Here is a 14,207-nt window from a genome sequence, read left to right as displayed (position 1 = left end):
ACAATCTCAAGAAAACACCAAAACAAAAACAAATTGGAGACATTATATTACCTGACTTTGAAATGTACTGAAACGCCGTAGTAATATAAACAGCATAATATTAGCATAAAAACATACAGAGACCAATGGAAGAGACTAGAGAACCCAGAAATAAACCCACCTATGCACAGCAAATTGATTTTTGACAAAAGTATCAAGAACATAATTGGGGAAAAGACAATCTCTTCAATAAATGGTGCTAAGAAAATTGAATATCCACAATCAGAAGACTAAAACTGGACACCCGATCTTTCATTAAGTCAAAATGAATTAAAGATTTATATGTAAGACCCAAAACTATGAAAATACTCGAAGAAAACATAATAAAAATGCTTCATAACACTGAAGTGGGCAAAGATATTTTTGATAAGAACTCGATAGTATAGGCAAGAAAAACGAAAATAGAAAAATGGAATTACATCAAACTATAATGTTTCTGCCCAGCAAATGAAACAATCAGCAGAGTGAAGAGAAAACCTACAGAATGAAAGAAAATATTTGCAAACTCTACATATGACAAGAGGTTAATATTTAACATTTATAAGGAACTCAAGCCAACAGCAAAAAATAAAAAACCCAAAACCAAAAAACAAGTAATCTAGTTGAAAAATGGGCAAAAGACTTCAATAGACATGTCTCAAAAGAAGATACCTAAATGACGAATAGATATATGAAAAAAATGTGCAACATCACTAATAATTGGGGAAATGCAAATGAAAACTATATTGGGATATCACCTTACTTCAGTTAGAAAGGCTATCATCAAAATGGCAAAAGATAATAAGTGTTGGTTAGAATGTGGAATAAAGAGAATGCTTGCACACTGTGGAAATGTAAGTTAGTACTGCCACCATGAAAACAGCATGGAGTTTCCTCAAAAAAATTAAAAATAGAATTACCACATGATCCAGCAATCACACTACTGGATATATATCCAAAGGAAATGAAATCAGTATGTGAAAGAGATTTCTGTACTCCTTTGTTTATTGCAGCACTATTCACAATAGCTGAGATATGGAATAAACCTAAATGTCCATCAACTGATGAATAAAGAAAATGGGGTGTATATACCCACAATGGACTATCATTCAGACATAAAAAAGAATGAAATCCCGTCATTCACAGCAACATAATGAGCCTGGAGGACATTATGTTAAGTGAAATAAGCCAGGGGCTGAAAGAAAAATACCACATTTTCACTTCTGTATAGAATCTTAAAAAGTTGATCTCATAGAGGTAGTAAATAGAACAGTAGTTACCGGTGATAGTAGGGGTAAGAAGGAGAGAGGATGTTCAACAGGTATAAAGTTACAAATAGAAAGGAAACGTAAGTTCTGGTGTCCTATTGCACAGTAGAGTGACTATAGGCAACAATAAGGTATTATATATCTTGAAATAGGAGAGAGCATTTTGTATGTTCTCACTACAAAGAAATGATAAATGTTTGAGGTGATGGATATGCTAATTACCTTGATTACATAATGTGTACATGTATCAAAACATCACATTGTACTCCATAAATATGTACAATTAGTATGTTTCAAAAAAATTAAAAGTACATATTATTTAAAAAACAAAAAGAAAGATATGGATCCTACATCTATAAACTGTGGGCAAATCTTTGTAAAATCTAGTAGGCAATCACTTTTTCTCATTTACTACTGTGTGCTTGTAACTTAGAACTGTTCCTGACACATTGTAGGCACTCAATAATAGCTATTGAATGAATGAATGATGCAAGAGGTAGGACTATGCCATCTTCTAGGTCTAATTGTAATGGTTTCCTTAGCAGTTCTACTGTGTGCTGTGACTGTGTTAATCATACTTAATAGACAGGGAAATAGTTTCTCTTTTTAAACATTTTATTCTTTATTGTAAAATGAATAATAAAGCCTATACTATGGAATTTTTAAAGGAATAAATGCTTAACATGCATGTGAAAGAGTTATAAATTTAAAATCATAATACCACTATGAGTTATTATTAGGCTCCCTGTTGCTTCATCATTCTACATTCCTAGCACTTGAAAACATTGGTGAAAGATGTTTCACTGAAAAAAGATTATAACTAGAGATGCCAGTGTAGAGAAAACAGATGCTTAATGGAATAAAAACGCAAATACTGTGGTGATAAATGTATTCTGTTGTGATCAAATAAAACCATTTATTAACTAAGTAAATCTGTGGAAAAGTTTCCAACGCTAACATTGAAATGTATATACCTCAGTCAGACTGATATCATAATACTCTAAAGATTGTTTTTTACTAAAATTTTACTACTAATTTTCACAATAAGCATTCTCCATTAACAAAAACTAAGAAGCAAACAAACTAAAGCCAGACTTCTTAATAGTGCTCATAAAGGATCTCCCAGAAGTGAAACATTCTGCTTGTAACCCCATACTATTCCAATCTAGACTCTACTCCTGAAGTGTGGGCTTAAGCTCTACTATTTCAGTGAGGCCTTTCCTCAGTCCCTCACGCTAGAGGCTATTGCCATTCCAAAAATGACTATAGCACTTGCTGACACAGCCCACTGCTTTTTAGAGGGACAAATCCATTTTTAAAAAATAATTAGTATGCTTTCCCTGTGTTGCTTGAAGAACTGGTCTCTTTATCTTGTCGCCCAGTTTCATTTCTTTAGCTGGATTGTATGCTTCAAAGGCAGAAGACATTGCTCATACGTTTATGTTGTCCCTCTGAAGTCATAACAGGGTTTTACATTGCAGCTACCTAATAAGTACACATTCATTTTATTTGAAGACTCAAAAGCACAGAATGTTAGAACTAAAAGGGATACTACAGTTGTTACCATGTTTCAACATTTTGAATTTAATGCTTTTGGGAAGGATATGTAGTCTTCAGTTCACCAGAGTCCCCACCACTTTTGTCTGACCCTGGCCCTGCCACATTTAGTTGGTCTCTGAGGCATCTGTAGCTGTCATTCTGGATAGACACCCATAAGGGACTGTGATCTAGAGGCCTTTAGTGGTTTGCCTGAAATGACACTGAGCTACCTTAATGACACTGCGCTACCTTAATGACACTGCCAGGCCTAACCTGAAGGCCTTATTTTATTTTATTTATTTTTCAGAGCTCTTTTCATCTCAGTATATTGCCTTCTCAAGTGACTTAACCTAATTATTGTTTTTGTATGCCAGCCTCCTTCCTGCACCCAAATTCAGCTGTAATAAAAGTCAGTCTACTTGTTCAAGACTAGAGATACTACAGGGATACTTGAGAATGTATAGTCAACACTGTAAATCAGAACCTATATAGTTTATAATAGGTACAATAGATATAGTTTGGTATGTTAACTTTGCAAAAACATTTTTGTGGTGATGCAGAACAATGAATCTGAACTTGTGAAATGTTTAGGTAACAGTAATAAGCTAACAAAAACAAAAACATTTTATCAGACTCTTAAAAATCATAACAAAATGAAGATTTTCAACTCCACTCTGTGTAAAACACTTCTAGATCATACTTTAAAATGGTATCAAAGGCCCTATAACTGACAAGAAAAGACTCCCATTTCTTTACTTTGTCCCTTTATCTTTTCTAGATGCTTAAAAATAAAAATAACTTATGTTTGCAGGATAGAGACACTATAATCAAAAGCATTTAACAAGAGAGTGAGAGAATGAGAGAGAAGGACACACACACACACACACACACACAGACACACACACACACACGGAGATAGAGATTTTTGGCTTATTTATTAAAAAATTAGAAAAGTTTTATATAAACTTTGGTGTCTATCCCATATCTAATACAAATCTTGCCAAGAATCTATTTTGTAGTTTAAGCAATGCTATTGTTTGTACAGTATGTTTTTATACTTATACAATTATTTCCCAATGACATCATCATTTCTTTATATAATTTCTTAATCAGTACGTGGCAACATTAGTTCGAAGACATTAACTGAAAAATCAAAATGTGTTTCTTTGTCCACAGCAAATAGAGCATTTCTTAGATTTAATATTTAAAAATAATTTAGTTGATACACATAAAAAGACCCAAAATGTGACTTCTAAGCCTTTTATTTAGGAAACAGATGCAGTCTTTATCTGTTCACTACCATGTTATTAGGCGGACAAAAGATAAATAAGGTCTCATGTGAATGACACAGTTAATATGTTTATAAAAAATAAAACTATGGGAGTAAATGTTCTTAAATGGAAAAAAATGTATATAAATTGAAAAAAAATTTGAAGAAAAAAACATGTTTGTGGGCTAAAAAGAATAGAAGTGAAACTGTTTTAGAGCTCTTTATTTTAAGCAGAAAATCAGTCAATGGGAGGAAAAGTTGCAAGTAATACAATCCTGAAGAACTCTTAACACCTTGAGGACGTTGAAAGGAAACCAGACAAACCACAAAGTAAAAGATACATAGCAAAGGAAGGGAGGAGCTAAAGCAGGCAGGTGAAATTGTTCTGCACGAAACCTTAGAAACAGTGAGCATTATGAAAATGGGCCACTTATTTTTTTTTCTATGCAAGCATCTTGATTGAGGCAGTCTTTGCTCTTGAACAGAGAGCTTATATTTTCCCACATTTGTACCAAATAGCAGCCCACTTACTTTGTACCCATAATCCTGCTTTATCTTTTTGAATAGCAGTTATTACTACCTGATATGTATTTGTGTTTGTATATTGTCTAAATTTCTCCACTGGAATATAATGTCTCTAAGGTCATGGCTTGCTGTTGCAACCCTTGTACCTAGAACAATGTCTGACACATGGAGGTCCCAAAAAGTATTTGTTGAATGTGCATTTAGGTACTACATTTAGATACTCTTCATTTTTTTTGGTTATACTTTTAATAATAATCTACTGTATAATGATTGATTTGTTATTGAAAGATAGACACAATATATATTCTGGTTTGAATATATCCCCTAAATTTCAAGTGTTGGAAACTTAATTCCCAATGTGGCAGTATTAAAAAGTGGAGCCTTTACTTATACACCATGGAATACTATACAGCCATAAAAAAGAATGAGTTCATGTCCTTTGCAGGGACACGGATGAAGCTGGAAACCATCATCCTCAGCAAACTAACACAGGAACAGAAAACCAAACACAGCATGTTCTCACTCATAAGTGAGAGTTGAACAATGAGAGCACATGGATACAGGGAGGGGAACAGCACACACCACGGCCTGTTGGGGTATGGAGGGTAAGGGGAGGGAGAGCATTAGGACAAATACCTAATGCATATGGGGCTTAAAACCTAGATGATGGGTTGACAGGTGCAGCAAACCACCATGGCACATGTATACCTGTGTAACGAACCTGCACGTTCTGCACATGTATCCAAGAACTTAAAGTAAAATAAATTTACATATATATTATATATACATATATTAGATCCAACTAGATATTTTAGGTACCTACAATATTTAAGGCACTGAAATAGACATGTTAACATATTGTGATGATTAAATATAATTATATATGTCAATAAAAGTGGGGCCATTAAGAGGACATTGAATCACGAAGGTTCTGCCTTCATGAATGAATTAATCCATTCATGAAGTAATGGATCAATGGGTTATCATGGGAGTGGAACCGGTGGCCTTATAAGAAGAGGAAGAGAAACTTAAGCAAGCATGCAACACACTCAGCCCCCTTGTCATATGATGCCCTGTACTATCTTGGGACTCTGTAGAGTCCCCACCAGCAAGAAAGCTTTCATCAGATGCGGTCCCTTGACCTCATACTTCTCAGCCTCCATAACTGTAAAAAAAATTCCTTTTAAAGTAAATTACCCAGTTTCAGACATTTTTGTGTCTGAAACATATTGTGATAAGCAATAGAAAATGGACTAATATAATATATAATTATATATGGTATTTAGTTTTGCAAGGCAGAAATGCATACCCACACACTTGATCAAAAAAATCATTCTGAGCTTTGGGCTCACCTGGGTCCCTCCTGGAGACCTGGAACTAAACTGATGATTGTAACTGTGAAGCCCTCACCTGCTCTGAAAGGATAATTGGGCATTTGATATATTTAGTTTAATTGTGTGTAAAGTGAATTTAAATCTTTGAACTACAAGAGAAAATTTACAATTTTAAACTGGCAGGAGGATAAAAATTATGAGTGTTGGATATATGAGACAGTTCAGCAAACAAAATCACTAGCCTAGCACTGAGTGATGAGGATCCTTAAAATGCACAGGCATGTGCGTATTTGTTAGTTGGGTGCACAGATACACATGCAAACTGAGGAGTGTGATTTCCTGAAACTCTCTTAAGAGGAGATATCTTTTGCAGATATCTTTAACACATTTCAAACAAATCTCAGTTGTTGCAATGATGTAGAATCCTAAATCTGGAAGAGACTTAAATTATCATCTGATCCAGTACTTTTCTCTTTTTTTTCTCTTATTTTCCTGGACATTTTAGCTTAGGGGGAAAAAAAAAAAAAAAAAGGCTAACAGGGAAGAACAGAGAACAAAATCCAAAGTAACAGAAGTGGACTGAGAGCCCCAGACATTTATCCAATCAGCATCTCCTATTCTCTACCACTTCCAAAGGTACCTATAACCTTATATACCTTCAGTGCTATCTTCTGTACCATTTTGAGTTTGCTCTTCGCTTGACCACCTTAGGTTGCCCTATTCAGACACATCAAATCATTTAGAAATTCTACCTTAAGTTGAATTGGATCTTCTGTGATTGTCCAATTAGATAATTACATCATTCTGGAAGAAGTCAAAGCCAGAGTCTGGCAGACCATTTCTAAAGACTTTCTTCCAAACCGAGATTGACTAATTAGTTATCATTTCAAAATTTTCAATGTTCATTCAGTTATGAATCCAACTAATTCTGCTATTTACCAGCCACAATCCCCTGTCATGTTCAAATAAATGAGTGATAAATATTTTCAAGTTGAAACCAAGATATGCTACAATTATCGTTCTCTTATTGCAACTTTTGTAATCTTAGCAACAAAAACAAAAAGATGCCAGTCATGTGTGTGAGTTCACTGCTGCCTCCTACCAAGTACATTTTCTTATAGAATGAGTAAAAAAGTGTTCAGAACATCTACTGTAGAATTTTGCTCAGGATTCATGTCAACTACACTGCCCTATTTTTCATGGAATTTTTGTGTATGCCATAAATGCTGCTTAATAACAGCAAAGCTGGAAATTAATTCCTATGTCTTTCTTTCTCTGAAGAATTCAAAACTCTAATGTATTTTTTTCACCTGTTAGCATTTTCCTTCAGGGTGATATTTTATATTCACAAAATACAAGCTATTAGTTATGGCAAATTTCATTATAGTCTAGAGTTATAAAAGGTCTCTAAATTATCCTAAATGCTTAAGACAACTGTAAAGAGCAGTTTTCAGAACAAAATCCGAAACTATGAGCAGTATTAGCAATATCAGGACAGTATCAGCAACAATCTCAGATAATGACTACAGGCATGCACCATCACGCCCAGCTGATTTTTGTATTTTTAGTAGAGGTGGGATTTCATCATATTGGCCAGGCTGGTCTCGAACTCCTGACCTCAAATGATCCACCCATCTCAGCCTCCCAAAGTGCTGAGATTACAGGTATGAGCCACCATGCCTGGCTGAGGTATTCTTATTCACACACCATCACATTAAACAAATTTATTTTTAATTGAGTCATCTGGAAAATATAGTTGGAAAATAGTTATTTTTCACACCCACCCACAAATTATCTGTTATTTTAAAGTTCGGAATTTGATATGTTGGAGTTTTTTTTGTTTGTTTGTTTGTTTTTTGACAGACTCTCACTCCGTCGCCAGGCTGGAGTGTAGTGGTGCAATCTCGGCTCACCGCAACCTCCACCTCCCGAGTTCAAGCGATTCTCGTGCCTCAGCCTTCCGAGTAGCTGGGACAACAGGTGCGCCGCCACCATGCGCAGCCAATTTTGTATTTTTAGTAAAGACGGGATTTCACCATGTTGGCCAGGATGGTCTCGATCTCTTGACCTCGTAATCCACCCACCTCGGCCTCCCAAGTACTGGGATTACAGTTGTGAGCCACCGTGCCCGGCTGCAGTTTATTGAAATAGAATAATTACAGACCATGAAATTGGCTGCAAGGTAGAATTTCTTTGACTCCTCACAGAGACCAACTGACTGGCAGCAAAATGAGAACAGCCTGGAAGCAGCCCAGTGCTGAATTATACCCATACCCAATGCTATGGGTATAACTTTTGCTGTGGAAAAGGCCGAAAGGACAATGACATGATGGCAGAAAGTATAAACCAGCCTCCTAGTAAGAATCTGTGATATTATCATTTATTGGGAACACGTCGTCACAGTCTATTTGTCAGAGGTAACTGATTGAGCATTTCTTTACTCCATAATTAATTATTAGGTGCTGTGGGAAGAAAAGATTATGTTAGGCTTTGAGTGTTAGAAAATAAGAAAGCCTATAGTCCCTTTTCTCAAACAGTCACAAACTTAAAGGGTGAAATGAAGCATTTGATTTCATTTGGACACTCTCGAGATGGCAGAAAGCTAACCTTTTGTTCTGAGTTATCTCACTCTTTTTCAGGGCCGGGATCTAGAGGCCTTTCATTTCCAGGGAAATTCTGAAATACCAAGCCCTGAGTTTTGTGTGACTTTCAAGCTTTGAATATCTTATGTGTGCTTATCAGAGTCAAGAGGTGTTTTCATGGTATTTAGAAGTCCTTAGCCCAAATATTTCTGTCTTTTTTCTTCTGCCTAAGATGAAGAATAGCCTTATTTGGTATGTCAGTGGTTTGACATTGCTCATTACACCTTTTCCTCTGTTGTGTGGCCAATTACAAGCTTGCCTCAAGCCCAGGTATTGTAGGTTTCAGCTGTATTGAGAGCAGTTGCAGGGAAAATTGCATAATGTAGGAAAGCAGACAAGAGGGGCTGAGTGGCCGAGCCCCAGCTTTATCTCTGTTCTATCACTTGCTGATTGGGTGGTTTGGGGAATAACACTTCAATTCTCTGAGACCCAGTGTCCTCATTTGTAAAATGAGGAATTTAGACCAGATCATTTCAAGGTACCTTTAGGCACAAACATGGAACATTATTCTGAGAAGCTAAAAATTAGAAAATCCATTCTCACTTCGTATCACACCTACTGGTATCACGAACAATAGGCAGAGAGAGAAGAATATTCCCTTTTAAATTAACAATAAGAATTGAATATAAACTAATCTTTTGTTTCTTTCCTTACACAAAGAAATTTTTAATCATTCCATTATTTTCTTCATGTTGTGTTTTTCTTGACATCTGAATCTTTTCCAGGTTTGACAAAACACTGACTATCACACCTATTTCTGAAATAATTTGGTGAGTTTTTCAATTATGTCCATTCCATAAGATGCCTTGAGTAGAGTAATTTTCAAATTTGCAAAAGTAGAGAGATAAGTACAATATGCAAAGTAACGTACCAAGGTAAGTAAAAGGTATAAATTGAAAAACCGAATAAACATTATAAACATAAAAGGCACGGTGACCTAAATTAAAACAAGGTAGAATATTTTGTGGATTGGATTTCCATTAAACTCATTAACAACTTTCTTTAATTTTTGTTGGAGCAAAACATAGGTGTACTGCTAGGCTATTCTTACAGTACTACTCAAGTTATTAAAATTTAATGAATGTTACAATTTTGAAAAAGGAGAAGTGAACAAACGCTTGTTTTTCTTAACCTCCTTAGGCTTCAACTGACTTCTCTGCAAGGTAAAAATACTGCTACCTACCTCATGGCTTGTTATAAGGACTGAATGTGATAATGCAAGTAAAGTCCTCTACTTGGTATGCACGAATGGCTTATAAGTTTTCTGAGTTGGTCTTGATACTTGTTGCTATACGTACTTTATTTCTTTTCATTCTACAAGTGATATTTTGAGTAATATTTTGGAATGATATTTATTTATTTATTTTGTACAAGAGAAAAAACAGAATCAGAGAACTGAAGGTTCTTATTCAACGTCACAAAATACAAGGTGGTTAAGGTTGGAATTGTAATCGTCTTAAGGTCTACATGGCATTTAGGCACTTGATTTTCTTGGGACCCAATCCAAATGTGTAAGCCTTAAAATGGTTGTTTTGGCTGGCTGCGGTGGCCCATGCCTGTAATCCCAGCACTTTGGGAGGCTGAGGCAGGCTGATCACCTGCGGTTGGGAGTTCAAGACCAGCCTAACCAACATGGAGAAACCCCGTCTCTACTAAAAATACAACATTCGCTGGGCATGGCGGGGCATGCCTGTAATCCCAGCTATTTGGGAAGCTGAGGTGGGATAATTGCTTGAACCCAGGAGGCAGAGGTTGCGGTGAGCCGAGATAGTGCCAATGCACTCCAGCCTGGGCAACAAAAGTGAAACTCCGTCTCAAAAAAAAAAAAAAGAAAAAAAAAGGGCTTGTTTTAAGTTCATAGGAGAATATTGACTTGGTAAGTCTGCATGGAGAAATAATATTGTTAGTTTTCATGTATAGAAAAGTAACTACAATTTATTGTGATTTTAAAAATTAACTGAGCCTTAAGTATCAAAATGAATGTTAGTTTTTAAAGTGATCTTTTTGGGAGGCTGTCTTGAGTGCTCCTTCCATTGTCCAGAGTATTTTGAGATTGCTATCTCAAATAGTGACACTAGTCAACTGGTTTGATTATTTGAGTCACATCTCTTATTTTATTTTTAAAGAAAATGTTGTTTTAACCAATTTGTTTATTTACTATATTAGCTTCTGGCTCTTTCCAAAGAATAAAATCATCCCCAAAAGGACCAATACCCTTTGATCTTAAATCTATTAAAAAGAATATAGGTAGGCTTGAAATATGTCTAGATGTATGGATTCTAATATTATTTCAAGTAATGACATACTTTGGAATATAGCCATGTTCACTTAACAATAGGAACTTGCTCTGAGAATGTGTCATTAGGCAGTTTCATCACTGTGCAAACATCATACACTGTACTTACACAACCTATGTGGTATAATGCACTACACACCAAAGCTATATGGTATAGCCTGTTGCTCCTAGGTTACAGGCCTATATAGCATGTTACTGTACTGAATGCTGTAGGCAATTGTAACACAGTAATAAGTGAGGCATATCTTGGAGACATTGTTGGTTCAGTCGAGACTACCACAGTAAAGCGAATAAAGCAAGTCACACAAATATTTTGGTTTCCCAATGCATATAAGTTATGTTTACCCTATACTATAGTTTATTAGGTGTGCAACAGCACTATGTCTAAAACAACAAGAAACATACATTAATTTAAAAATACTTCTTTGCAAAAAAATGCTAAGGAACATCAGAGCCCTCAGTAAGTCATAATCTTTTGGCTCGTGGTGGGTCTTGCTTTGACTGAGATGGCTGTTTACTGATTAAGGTGGTGAAAGATTTCTCTGAGTATGAGATGTTGTTTGACAGCATTTTACCCACAGTAGAACTTCTTTCAAAATTAGAGTCAGTCCTCTCAAATCCTGCCACAACTTTGTCAACTAAATTTATATAGTAGTCTAAATTCTTGGGGGTCATTTCAACGTTTACAACATCTAATTTCCATCTCAAGAAATAACTTTCTTGGCTCATCCATTAGAAGCAACTCCTCATCCATTCACATTTTATCATGAGATTGCAGAGATCCAATCACGTCTTTAAGATCCACATTTAATTCTAGTTGTCTTGCTAATTCTACCACATCTGCAGTTACTTTCTGCACGGAAGTCTTAAATCCCTGAAAGCTATCCATGAGAGTTGAAATCAAATTTTTCTAAATTCCTGTTAATTTTAATATTTTTACCCCCTTGCATGAATCACAAGTATTCTCAATGGCGTATTGAATGGTGAATTCTTTGCAGAAGGCTTTCAACTTACTTTGCCAAGATCCATCAGAAGACGCACTATCTATGGCAACTGTAGCCTTACTACATGTTTTTTTCCTTCCTTCCTTCCTTCCTTCCTTCCTTCCTTCCTTCCTTCCTTCCTTCCTTCCTTCCTTCCTTCCTTCCTTCCTTCCTCTCTCTCGCTTTCTCTTTCCTTCTTCTCTTTATTTTCTCTTTTCTTTTCTTTTCTTCAGAGTCTTGCTCTGTTGCCCAGGTTGGAGTGCAGTGGCATGATCTCGGCTCACTGCAATCTCCGCTTCTCAGGTTCAGGCTATTCTCATGCCTCAGCCTCCCGAGTAGCTGGGATTACAGGCATGTGCCATCACGCCCATTCTTGTATTTTTAGTAGAGATGAAGTGTCACCGTGTTGCAATGCTATTTCGAACCCCTGGCCTCAAGTGATTTTTCTGTCTTGGCCTCTGAAAGTGCTGGGATTACATGTGTGAGCCACCCCATCCAGCCACTACATGTATTTCTTAAACTATAAGACTTAGAAGTCAAAATTACTCATTGATTCATAGGCTGCAGAATGGTTGCTATGCTAGCAGGCATCAAAACAGCACTTATATCCTTGAACATCTCCATAAGACCTCTTGGGAGACCAAGTGTATAGTTAACGAGCAGTAATATTTTTAAAGAAGTCTCAACAGTGGGCTTAAAATTTTCAGTAAACCATGCTATGAACAGATATGCTGTCATCCAGGCTTTGATAATCAATTTTCAGAGCACAAGCGGGATAGATTTAACGTAATTCCTAAGGGCTCTCTGAAATTTTCAGAATGATAACTGAGCATTGGCTTCCACTTAAAGTCACCAGCTACATTAGCCACTAATAAGACAGTCTGTCATTTGAAGCTTTTAAACTAGGTGTTTGGTGTAGACACTTTCATCACTTACATTAGCTAGATCTTCTGGATAACATGCTTCTGCTTCTACATCAGCACTTGCTGCTTCCCCTTGGGCTTTTATTTTACACAGATGGCTTCTTTTCTTAACCCTTATGAACCAACCTCTGTTAGCTTCTAACATTTTTTTTGAAGCTTCTTTGCCTCTCTCATCCTTTATAGAATTGAAGAGAGTTAGAGCCTTGCTCTGGATTAGGGTTTGGCTTAATGAAATATTGTAGCTGGTTTGAACTTCTATCCATATCAACAATAGGGCTTTGGAATACAGCCATGGTCACTTAACAAACACTTTACTTTCTTCTTATTATTTTTTATTTTACAAAAGTATGGAATGCTTCATGAATTTGCGTGTTACCCAGGGACTGTTGTTACCCGGGGACCATGCTAATCTTCTCTGTATCGTTCCAAATTTTAGGATATGTGCTGCTGAAGCGAGCACACTTTCCTATTACTCTTTCGTTCACTGAAGTAGCAGTTTTAATTTCTTTCAACAACTATTTCTTTGCATTCACAACTTGGCTGTTTGGCAGAGGGTGAGCTTTCGGCCTGTCTTGGCTCTTACGCCTTCCTCACTAATCTTCATCATTTCTAGATTTTTATTTAGACTGAGTGATGTGTGACTCTTCCTTTCCCTTGAACAATTAGAGGCAATTGCAGGGCTTTAATTGACCTAATTTCAAAATTATTGTGTCTTAGGGAATAGGGAGGCCCATGGAGAGGAAAAGAGATGTGAGAACAGCCAGTCAGTGGAGCAGTTGCAACACACAAATTTATTAATTTTTTCATCTTATTTTTTATCATGCATTATTACGGTTTTTATTTATTTTTCCGTAAGTTATCATTCTATTTATTTATTTATTTATTTTTCCATAAGTTATTGGAATAGAAGTGGTATTTGGCTACATGAGTAAATTCTTTTTTTTTTTTTTTTTTTTTGAGACAGAGTCTCGCTCTGTCGCACAGGCTGGAGTGCAGTGGCGCAATCTCGGCTCACTGCAAGCTCCGCCTCCCAGGTTCACACCATTCTCCTGCCTCAGCCTCCTGAGTAACTGGGACTACAGGCGCCCACCACCACGCCTGGCTAATTTTTTGTATTTTCAGTAGAGACGGGTTTCACCATATTAGCCAGGATGGTCTTGATCCCCTGACCTCGTGATCCACCCACCTCAGCCTCCCAAAGTGCTGGGATTACAGGCGTGAGCCACTGCAACCAGCCTACATGAGTAAATTCTTTAGTGTTGATTTGTGAGATTTTGGTGCACCCATCACCCGAGCAGGTGTACATATACACTGCACCCTATTTGTAGCCTTTTATACCTCGCCCCTCCCTCTCTTCTCTACAACTCCCCAAAGTCCACTGTATCATTTTTATGCCTTTGTGTCCTCAT

At 36.5% G+C, this 14,207-nt stretch overlaps 1 long non-coding RNA gene and 1 pseudogene across 4 annotated transcripts in view; both read right to left on the bottom strand.

Moving 5' to 3' along the window:
* The window catches only part of LOC110742632, a 288,855-nt gene that overhangs the window by 81,559 nt on the left and 193,089 nt on the right, over nucleotides 1-14,207 (bottom strand). The window lies entirely within an intron of this gene.
* LOC116273960 lies at nucleotides 13,140-13,258 on the bottom strand (annotated as a pseudogene).

Source organism: Papio anubis, chromosome 2 (assembly GCF_008728515.1).
Source record: "Papio anubis isolate 15944 chromosome 2, Panubis1.0, whole genome shotgun sequence".
NCBI lineage: Eukaryota > Metazoa > Chordata > Mammalia > Primates > Cercopithecidae > Papio > Papio anubis.
The sequence above is the reverse complement of the archived record's forward strand: the minus strand, read 5'-3'. Positions and strand labels throughout refer to the sequence as shown.